The sequence below is a fragment of the Scyliorhinus canicula genome, chromosome 16 (assembly GCF_902713615.1).
Source record: "Scyliorhinus canicula chromosome 16, sScyCan1.1, whole genome shotgun sequence".
NCBI classification, from domain to species: domain Eukaryota; kingdom Metazoa; phylum Chordata; class Chondrichthyes; order Carcharhiniformes; family Scyliorhinidae; genus Scyliorhinus; species Scyliorhinus canicula.
Window position 1 is genome coordinate 133,566,721 of NC_052161.1, and position 12,099 is coordinate 133,578,819.

Here is a 12,099-nt window from a genome sequence, read left to right on the forward strand (position 1 = left end):
GAGTCTGCACGTTCTCCCCGTGTGCGTGGGTTTCCTCCGGGTGCTCCGATTTCCTCCCGCAGTTACTGGGTTATGGGGATAGGGTGGAGGTGTGGGCTTGGGTAGGGTGCTCTTTCCAAGAGCTGGTGCCAATGGGCCGGATAGCCTCCGTCTGCACTGTAAATTCTATGAAACATAGAGGCATGGAGGAGGCAACAAATGTTTACGGATCTACCGGGCAAGGTGCTTATCAGTATGCTAATTTTCAATCTTTGATGGGAGCTCACATAAGGATACAGTCTGATGATATGCTTTAAAAAATACATTCACGTTCCACCTGGTAGTGTGGGGAAACCATGCTGGTCGTTCAGCAACAGCAAAGTAAATCACAATATTATTTCTGGCCGAATAGGCAGAAAAAACTCTTCACCATTGAATTTATCTTGGCAAAGCAAAAGATGGGAAATAGTTATTGTTTCATGCCAACACATTCTGAGGAGCCACACTCCGGAGAACACTCAAGGGATTGGCACAGCTTGGGTTGGAATGATACTGATAAGCTGCTTTCATCATTTATGCCATTTGACCCTCACCTTGTGTTGCTTTGTTGGAAAACATCCCAGACTCTTTTTTTTTTCTGCAACCATTTGTCGGTGCTCAAAATGTTTGTTATTTTATTCACAAAGAAATTCAGTTTAAAGTATTCATTGATGCAATTTTTCAAGTGAAATCTGATGCTTAGTTCTGGTTACTCTGAATGTCAGCGATTGGCTTATCATGGATTTCAACACGGCAAAGGGAAGATAAAGTGCAGAATTTATTCAATATATATGCATGCATCTATTTCTGTATCCATAAACATGTGCACACGGAAATATAACCTTGAAATTACTGACAGTGGAATTGGCAGAACAATTCTCAACGTGCTCGCATGACTTTCCGCTGTCATTATTTTCACAGAGGGATGAACCCATTTAAATTGAATGGCTTTAACATGCCAACCTCACCCATGCAAGTGAAGTACCCTCCACTGACCAGGGTCAGTGTTGGGAGGCATTGTGGGGCACAATCCCAGTACAGCAGGCAGGATCAGAACCTGGGGAACGTCAGGGCTAGATTGTATTTCTGGGAGAAGTAAATATGTATTACAGATTCAGCAAACAGAGGTGTACAAAGACAGAAGCTGTCCAGGGGAAACACTGGCCAACTTGTATTATTTTCTCAGTAAGGGAAGAATAAGTGCGAAATTCTCCTATCTGAGACCAGGTCTCGTGGCGGAAGTGGTACTCGCTGTGGAGGCGGATGTGAGCCACGCCATATCTCCTGTCCCTGGCGTAAGGGCAGCACGGTAGCATGGTGGTTAGCATAAATGCTTCACAGCTCCAGGGTCCCAGGTTCGATTCCCGGCTGGGTCACTGTCTGTGCGGAGTCTGCACGTCCTCCCCGTGTGTGCGTGGGTTTCCTCCGGGTGCTCCGGTTTTCTCCCACAGTCCAAAGATGTGCGGGTTAGGTGGATTGGCCATGATAAATTGCCCGTAGTGTCCTAAAAAGTAAGGTTAAGGGGGGGGGGTTGTTGGGTTACGGGTATAGGGTGGATCCGTGGGTTTGAGTAGGGTGATCATTGCTCGGCACAACATTGAGGGCCGAAGGGCCTGTTCTGTGCCGTACTGTTCTATTCTATTCTATTCGAAGGCATTCAGTGATTTTGAGCCATCTTCGTGGGTGGGCTTGATGCCGTGCACCGCACCATCTGGGTGCCATATTTAAAAGGCGCCCAAGATGACTGATCCACCATTGAAGAAAGAAGATGGATCTCCAGGGACAGTCTGAGGCTGGAAGATGGGGCACCTCGATAGCGCTGAAGAAATAGAAATAGAAACAGAAATAGAGAAATACAGCACAGAACAGGCCCTTCGGCCCACGATGTGGTGCCGAACTTTTGTCCTAGGTTAATCATAGAATTTTGGACACTAAGGGCAATTTATCATGGCCAATCCACCCAACCTGCACATCTTTGGACTGTGGGAGGAAGCCGGAGTACCCGGAGGAAACCCACGCACACACGGGGAGGAAGTGCAGACTCCACGCAGACAGTGACCCAAGTCGAAATCAAACCTGGGGCCCTGGAGCTGTGAAGCAATTGTGCTATCCACAATGCTACCGTGCTGTCCTTAAGAAGAAATTAATCTACACTCCATTATTCTATCCTAATCCATGTACCTATCCAATAGCCGCTTGAAGGTCCCTAACGTTTCCGACTCAACTACTTCCACAGGCAGTGCATTCCATGCCCCCACTACTCTCTGGGTAAAGAACCTACCTCTGACATCCCCCCTATATCTTCCACCATTTACCTTAAATTTATGTCCCTTTGTAATGGTTTGTTCCACCCGGGGGAAAAGTCTCTGACTGTCTACTCTATCTATTCCCCTGATCATCTTATAAACTTCTATCAAGTCGCCCCTCATCCTTCTCCATTCTAATGAGAAAAGGCCTAGCACCCTCAACCTTTCCTCGTAAGACCTACTCTCCATTCCAGGCAACATCCTGGTAAATCTCCTTTGCACCTTTTCCAAAGCTTCCACATCCTTCCTAAAATGAAGTGACCAGAACTGCACACAGTACTCCAAATGTGGCCTGACCAAGGTTTTGTACAGCTGCATCATCACCTCACGCCTCTTAAATTCAATCCCTCTGCTAATGAACGCTAGCACACCATAGGCCTTCTTCACAGCTCTATCCACTTGAGTGGCAACTTTCAAAGATCTATGAACATAGACCCCAAGATCTCTCTGCTCCTCTACATTGCCAAGAACCCTACTGTTAACCCTGTATTCCGCATTCATATTTGTCCTTCCAAAATGGACAACCTCACACTTGTCAGGGTTAAACTTCATCTGCCACTTCTCAGCCCAGCTCTGCATCCTATCTATGTCTCTTTGAAGCCGACAACAGCCCTCCTCACTATCCACACTCCATCAATCTTCGTATCATCTGCAAATTTACTGACCCACCCTTCAACTCCCTCATCCAAGTCGTTAATGAAAATCACAAACAGCAGAGGACCCAGAACTGATCCCTGCGGTACGCCACTGATAACTGGGCTCCAGGCTGAATATTTGCCATCCACCACCACTCTCTGTCTTCTATCGGTTAGCCAGTTCGTAATCCAACTGGCCAAATTTCCCACTATCCCATGCCTCCTTACTTTCTGCATAAGCCTACCATGGGGAACCTTATCAAATGCCTTACTAAAATCCATGTACACTACGTCCACTGCTTTACCTTCATCCACATGCTTGGTCACCTCCTCAAAGAAGTCAATAAGACTTGTAAGGCAAGACTAACCCCTCACAAATACGTGCTGACTATCCCTAATCAAGCAGTGTCTTTCCAGATGCTCAGAAATCCTATCCCTCAGTACCCTATCCATTACTTTGCCTACCACCGAAGTAAGACTAACTGGCCTGTAATTCCCAGGGTTATCCCTATTCCCTTTCCCTTTTTTGAACAGTGGCACGACATTCGCCACTCTCTAATCCTCTGGTACCACCCCTGTTGACAGCGAGGACGAAAAGATCATTGCCAACGGCTCTGCAATTTTATTTCTTGTTTCCCATAGAATCCTTGGATATATCCCGTCAGGCCCGGGGGACTTGTCTATCCTCACGTTTTTCAAAACACCCAACACATCTTCCTTCCTAACAAGTATCTCCTCAAGCTTACCAGCCTGTTTCACACTGTCCTCTCCAACAATATGGCCCCTCTCGTTTGTAAATACTGAAGAAAAATACTTGTTCGAGACCTCTCCTATCTCTTCAGACTCAATACACAATCTCCCCCCCCCCCCCCACCTCTTTTACCATACTCCCTAATCTTGTTGAAACATCTATAACCATATAACCAGGGACCTCCAACAAACATTTCTGCCCCTCTTCTATCCAAGTTTCCGTGATGGCCACCACATCGTAGTCCCAAGTACCGATCCATGCCTTAAGTTCACCCACCTTATTCCTGATGCTTCTTTCATTGAAGTATACACACTTCAACCCATCTCCTTGCCTCTCCTTTGTCAGTGTTACCTTCCCCACTGCATCACTACGTGTTTTGGCATCCTCAATATCGACTTCCTTAGTTGCTGGACTACAAATCCGGTTCCCATTCCCCTGCCAAATTAGTTTAAACCCTCCCGAAGAGTACCAGAAAACCTCCCGCCCAGGATATTAGTGCCCCTCTGGTTCAGATGCAACCCGTCCTGCTTGTACAGGTCCCACCTTCCCCAGAATGCACTCCAATTATCCAAATACCTGAAGCCCTCCCTCCTACACCATTCCTGCAACCACGTGTTCAACTGTACTCTCTCCCTATTCCTAGCCTCGCTATCACGTGGCACTGGCAACAAACCAGAGATGACAACTCTGTCTCTCCTGGCCTTTAACTTCCAGCCTAACTCCCTAAACTTGTTTATTACCTCCACACCCCTTTTCCTACCTACGTCGTTGGTACCAATGTACACCACGACTTCTGGCTGCTCACCCTCCCCCTTCAGGATCCTGAAGACATGATTCGAGACATCCCTGGCCCTGGCACCCGGGAGGCAACATACTTTCCGGGAGTCTCGCTCGCGACCACAGAATCTCCTATCTATTCCCCTAACCATTGAATCTCCTATTACTATTGCTTTTCTATGCTCCCCTTCCCTTCTGAGCCCCAGAGCCAGACTCAGTGCCAGAGACCTGGCCGCTAGGGCCTTCCCCCGGTAGGTCATCCCCCCCAAACAGCATCCAAAACGGTATACTTGTTTTGAAGGGGAACGGCCACGATGGATCCCTGCACTGTCTGCCTGTTAGTTTTCTTTCCCCTGACTGTAACCCAGCTACTCTTGTCCAGTACCTTTGGTGTGGCTACCTCCCTGTACCTCTTCTCGATAACCCCCTCTGCCTCCCGGATGATCCGAAGTTCATCCAGCTCCAGCTCCAGTACCTTAACACGGTCTCTGAGGAGCTGGAGTTGGGTGCACTTCCCGCAGGTATAGTCAACGGGGACACCAGTGGTATCCCTCACCACCCACATCCTACAGGAGGAGCATGCAACTGCCCTAGCCTCCATCCCCTCTTACTTTACAGAATTAGCTGCCCCGTAGACCAACTGGACCTCCGCCCTCCGACTCTGCTTCCAGTCAGCTGCACTCTAAACTCCTGGCTCCCTTCACGCTCTTTGATAAATATAGGAAATGAAATGTAAGGAGCACCTTACTCCCTCTTCACCTAACTCCCTCAGTCACCAAACTCTCACTGTAGCACTCAAATGCAACCAGTTCAGCACTCCCTCAGTCACCAAACTCTCACTGTAGCACTCAAATGCAACCAGTTCAGCACTCCCTCAGTCACCAAACTCTCACTGTAGCACTCAAATGCAACCAGTTCAGCACTCCAGTGCAAACAAAGTCTGCACTGTAACTAGCTCCTATTTATGCTGTGAATCTAGCCTCTGAAAACTGGCCTAATCCAATTAACTATTTAACAAGCTCCAGCTGCAAGTACCTACAAGTAGAACCTTGTTTAAAGCTGATTCAAAATTCACCTTTTTTTCGACCAAACAGCAACTTTTAAGTTAATTAACTATATAAAAGAAATACTAGACTTTAAATAAAAAATGAACCCTTATACTCCCTCAGTCACCAGCTCTCACTGTAGCACTTAAATGCAACCAGTTCAGCACTCCAGTGCAAACAAAGTCTGCATTATAACTAGCTCCACTGGAAGCTGGAAGATCCACTTGATAGACACTCCCCCGCCTACTGCTGTGGTGTTCTATGGTCGGTGGCCTCCATCCCGAACTCCCAGGCCTTCTTCAGTTTAGTCCCAACTTCTGCACGCCAGATTGGTCCAGATGCATTCTGGACCGACACTGTTTCCTGCTGGCAGCAGCCCGAATCAGTGGTGGGGTGGTTGGGAATGCTTCCATTCAGCCCTTCATCTGCATTCCGTTAGCAGGATGCAAATCAATTTCATGCCGGGCTCAAGGGGGATTCCCGATCCCCCATGGTGGACAGCATCGAAGATCCCGCTGGCGTGAAACCGATTTTTGGCCCTCCCACCATATTCCCCCCTCCGCCATTGATTCCACCAGCCGGGGCATGGGAGAATTCCGCCTAAGCCTCCCTCTGCCAGTCAGCAGAATGACAGTCGCAGTTTGTACGTGACTTGTGGCTCCCAGGCCCCAAGTGGAGGCACCCAGGGGTGACAGACTATTCATGCACAAAGCAATAAAAGAGGTGATTTTTCCATCGTTTAAAAATAAATGGTACGATGCTAACAGTAAATGCAGAACGAGGAATATCCATGTTAAGCATTTATCCATTGCCTCCAGCAATAATTCTGGGCTTACTTGCACTTGTGCTCTCTTATTTTGCATATTATTCAATTGCAATGTGCAAAGTTAATATATACAAAAAATATTTAATTTTTTAAAGTAATATTTCACTTACTCTACACTGCTACCGGAAAGATCATTAACATCTGAACTGATGCTAAATAGTTTCCATTCAACTGTATATTTACAGGGCAGCACGGTGGCCTAGTGGTTAGCACAACCGCCTCACGGCGCTGAGGTCCCAGGTTCGATCCCAGCTCTGGGTCACTGTCCGTGTGGAGTTTGCACATTCTCCCCGTGTCTGCGTGGGTTTCGCCCCCACAACCCAAAAATGTGCAGAGTAGGTGGATTGGCCACGCTAAATTGCCCCTTAATAGAAAAAATAATTGGGTAATCTAAATTAAAAAAAAAAAACTGTATATTTACATTTGGCAACCTTTGGTTGCGTAGAACATATTCCAAAACTTAAGCAAACTGCTTTCTGTACCTTAATAACAATTTCCCTGACACTTACTGAGATACAACACATTGCAGATAATTCATTCCACAATATACTTTTCCCCTAGAGCCGCAACATGACTAAACTCTAACCGTAAAGGATTACCTTACATCCACCTGTACAGCTTTCGTTAATCTTTAAGCATTTTCTACAGCAGGGGCCCATTCATTCTGAATTTCTTGGGAGAAATATTGCGAGGTTGGGGATGCAAATAACATGTTTCTTTTCTGCTTGAGGGTCCTAATTTAGATTTGAATAATGCACCCACTCATACGCCACGCCATGTAATCTGTTATGAACCTTGTTAAAAATTAATCAAATTTTGGTATTTATAGCCAAGTGCCAATGAACTTGAACACTGGGATTTTGTTCAAGGGGGGGAAAATGGGCTTAACTAAGTAACAAAGGCTGAGTGTCTGGAGAAAAAATATGACTCAAGCATCGATGTCTCTCAGCTGCAAAAATCCATTTGTATTTGTCGTATGTAGTAATTAGGCTCCTCGTGACATTCAGTCCAAGACAAAGACTCCAGCTAACTACCAGTCGCTCATGCTGTTCAGCACTGTCTTCCATCACAAGACTAAAATACAAATGTGCTTTGTCAAAAGGTCTGAGAGCCACATACTTATTTACACACAAGCTTTTAAACTCATTTAGAAATTATACATATTTTTGTGGAACTGTACTGCATGAAAGCACATTAGGAAACATGTAACAAATATTTTAAATGTTCTGTAGCATTCTCTTCCAAAATTTATAATAATTATTTTTATTATTGTCACAAGTAGGCTTAATTTTACGCAATGGCACAAACCTTAAGTTCAAGCGGGTTCAAATGTGTAAAAGGTTTGCATTTATTTTCAAGCAACATAATTGTTTTATTTTTAAATGTGCACCAATTATTTTTTTCAACGATGTATGTGTTGGAATAAAATGATTATAAAAACTGAAGCACCCCCAACTCATATAGGTGCAACGCTATTGTTGGTATAACTTCAATATAGTGCAGGTAGAACTAAAGATGAAAGGTCATTGAGCTGAAACATTAACTTTCCTTTTTGTCTCTCGAGATGCTGGCTGACCTGCCGAGTATTTCCAGTATTTTCAGTTTTTATTTCAGGTTTTCGGCATCCGCTTTGGTATTTTGCTTTGGAAAGAATTTTAATGGGTGAGGAATGTGGATGAGAGGGGGGCAAACCAGACACGATTGAATTAAATTGCAAAACAAGCTTGAGGGGCTGAAAGGTCCCCTCCCCATTCACCTGAAGTGTTAAGAGGAAGGAGAAAGCCGCAGAGGCAGTTCAATTTGAGGAGGCAGGGTGGGACTTATAAAATTAGTGAAATTAAATACGTAAATAGTTGGAGGAGTGGCAAGCTTTCAAGAATACTTGAAGTATTTTGAACTCTTCTTCAATGTTCTGCCTGAAGGCAGGTTCTTGACAAGTATTCACCAAAGCACAGCTAAGCTCTATGATTTTGAAACTATGGTTAGAGTGAGGAGGCAGGCTCTGAATCTATTTCAATTGGAACAGGGATTGAACCCCATGTTGTTGGCATTGACCGAATCCGCATTCTAGCTATCGACCCAACTGAGCTAACCCACCCCCATTTCGAATTACTTGTCAGAAGAATCCATTGAATCCCCACAGTGCAGAAGGAGGCCAAGTGGCCCATGGAGCCAGCATCGACCGTCCAAAAGAGCACTTCCCCGCCCTATCTCCGCAATCGGGGAGAATGGTGGAGCAGAACCAAAGGGCTGAATGGCCTGCTCCTGCTCCTGTTATCTATGTTTCTAACCCCACCCAACCTGCACATCCCTGGACATCAAGGGCTAATTTATCCTGGCCAATCCACCTAACCTGTATATCTCTGGACTGTGGGAGGAAACCGGAGCACCCGGAGGAAACCCACGCAGACAATGGGGTGTGACCCAAGCGGGAATCGAACCTGGGACCCTGGCGCTGTGAGGCAGCAGTGCTATCCATTGTGCCACCAATAATTGATGCCTTTTTTTTGAATACCCTGCCTTATTTTCTGTTCACATCTTTGCCTTCTTATAGTGTACTGTAGTATTCTTGCACTATTCAAGGCCTCGGCTTCTGACTTCTACCTGTTACACCTGCAGCCTAGATTCTATAGATGCAAGAATTTACTTCAGGTGAGGTTACCCATCTGTAATCTTTTCCTTATTGGTAATTTCTGAATTGCTGAACCTCTGCCCCGGAGCCATGGTTCTCATTGGGTTTTGGTTCTAAAAGTTCTAAGGCTCTAGGTTTGGGATTCGTAGCCTATTTCCTACCTGTCTAATATACCACATTGCATTACCGAACCATCTAATTTAGCCAAGTTCCCGAATGCCTATGTACGTATCTTATCATTTGTGTGTGTATTTGTGTGTCCGGGGGGAGAGGCGGGGGGCATTTTCTGCTCCTGTTTTCCAGGGAGCAGGAATGGTGGAGGGGGCGGAGAATCGGGCAGGTCTCACAATACAATCAGGCTTTTACGCCAGATAGTAGCCACAACTCTCCCCCTGTTAAATTGTCCATTCACATTAGCGTGAGGGTATGCGGTCCTGAAACACGACAGGTTCCACCATGCGGTACATCTGGCGAGCAGAACCCACCACCACTTCCAGGGGACAGAGGGTCATGCCCGGGTAGTACCCTGGCATTGCTCCCCAGCACTTCCCTGGCAGAACTCAACCCATCCCCCCCCCCACACAGCAATACTCCCTCCTCCAATGGAACGTCCCTCTGGCACTACCCCCTTTTCTTTAACCAAGGTAAAACGTCAGTAGATTTAAAAAAAAACACATAATGGTGTCTGGCAAAGCCTCAGTCAATCCCTGCATTATAGCGCCATCTTGGAACTCAATCCACTTCATTCACAAGTGCTTATTTGCTCATGTCTACTGTGGTCAAGGCGGAGTCTACTTTAACCACCATTAAAAGAATGGGATAGTATCATTTCTTTTCTATGGACCTAATTTAAAACAGGACCTTTAGAAGCAAAAAAGAACTACCAAACCATGCAGCTATTGCAACACTTGACTTCTCTTTAGGATGTTGATTAGTATGGTAGGTTTGAAGAAGTCTTCTTGTCATATGTAGGTTAATAGTAAGTCTTTATTGACGCTTACAACTATTCACAGAACTATGGAGCGTAGCCCGACAGATCTTTGAGGCCTTAATACTTCTTTCAAAGGTAGGCATTAGTTTTTTCTAAAACAAAAACACTCTGCAGTTTAACTAATTCCTCCTACCCTAAACCTCTTCCACATCACCAGCATCCCCCACACCTCTCAGAAGCTAAAACACTGTACCCCACCCCAACAATAAGACCATCCCCTACCGCCTGCTTCCCCCCACCCCTACCACAGAGTTTAGCTCCAACACACCCTGCTCAGGACATAAATCCACCCCCGACACCTTGTTGATCAGCAGCTACCCAACCCCCAATCGCTTCCATGATATAGGTGTTGGTGGCCAATCTGCTTTCAGGAGGTATACAGGTCAGTAAAGGTTTTAAGATGATGTATGCTTCCGGTTTTACAAGCTTTTTATTTTCTAATTAATATCGGCCCAAGATCCTTGTACCTTGGGGAAACCCAGCAGGTAAAATGAAGCTATAGTTATTAGGTATATTGCCTTCTTGTACCTCGGGGCAACCCAGCAGGTAAAGGGAAGCTATAGTTATTAGGTATATTACCTTCTTGTACCTCGGGGCAACCCAGCAGGTAAAGGGAAGCTATAGTTATTAGGTATATTACCTTCTTGTACCTCGGGGAAACCCAGCAGGTAAAGGGAACTATTGTTATTAGGTATATTGCCTTCTTGTACCTCGGGGAAACCCAGCAGGTAAAGGGAAGCTATAGTTATTAGGTATATTGCCTTCTTGTACATCGGGGAAACCCAGCAGGTAAAGGGAAGTTATTCGGTATATTGCCTTCTTCCAAATAGCTGTTACTGCACAGTTTTGATAGAAATCATTAATCTCATCAATCAAGACAGGTGAATACTGTAAACACGCAGCAGGCCAGGTAGCAAGCATTGAGTCAACATCTCAGGCCACTGACCCAGTTAATTGTTAACTCAAGTTACTCATTCCACAGATGCTGCCTGACCAGGTGAGCATTTCCAGCATTTTCTGTTTGTATCTCAGATTTCCTGCACCTACAATATTTTGCTTCTGTTTTGGAGGCTGTCCTATTGGGAGTAGGCCAGAAAAATTCTCCAAGCCAACATTCTACCTTTAACGAAACATTCATCACCGCGTTCCGCACCAACGGGAAAGAAAAAGAGAAGTCAAAATTATTTGGAAGTTTTACACTTTATTTCATGGTGATTGGACAAAGGACACAAGTAATAAAGTTAGTAATGGTTACATCATGCTGATCATATACTGTGCACCGTCCTTACAGATTAATTACAGCAGTTTACAATGGTCATGTACCTGAAAATACACTGTATGGAAACACATAAATAAAACCAGCATTTCTTTCTTTTTAAAAAAAAAGGGCTCGAATATTTTTACACTAGAGTTAAAACACCAGCAGTAAAACATCAAATAAAAATAAGTGCACATCACAAAGGTGTGCGCGGCGAGGTTCACCACAAGGTTGGTGAATTGGCATTTAAGGCATTTCTAAAAGCCCCCCTTTCTCACAAACATTTTCGAAGACAAGACACAGCATTTGGAATGTTTCACCTTACGTCCCATTTCTTCAATTCCCAATGTTCAAAACACAAAAACCCCCGCCCCAGCTCACTTTGTTGTCCCCCCCCCCCCCCACCCCACCCCCACCCCAGTGACCAGCATGACAGAGCTGCCTGCGCGCCGCCCTCAGCGGAATATTGGCTCGACGATGAGGTAAGCATTATAAGGATAGCAGACCACAGGCTGCATTCATCGGCAGTCGTTGCAAAGGGCCAGACATTATATTGAAAAATAAGATCGGGCAGCAAAACACTAGGAAAAACGTGGGACCTCACCTCAACAATGGTGACCGAAAGCACGATAACTACAAAGTACTGGCCTAAGAGATGACAATATTCACACAGTGACAGGGAGGACGTATCTCCTTTGCAACGTGGTCTGGTTGCCTTTCACAGACCGACAGCAGCATTGCTCTCATCGCGATAACCTGCCCACGTTCTCTCCATGACAGTCACCTCTGTTTGCCCGCCTTGCAATGATTTTTAGTTTGATGGACGGACACATTCCAATTCCTGGTGATGCAGTGCCTC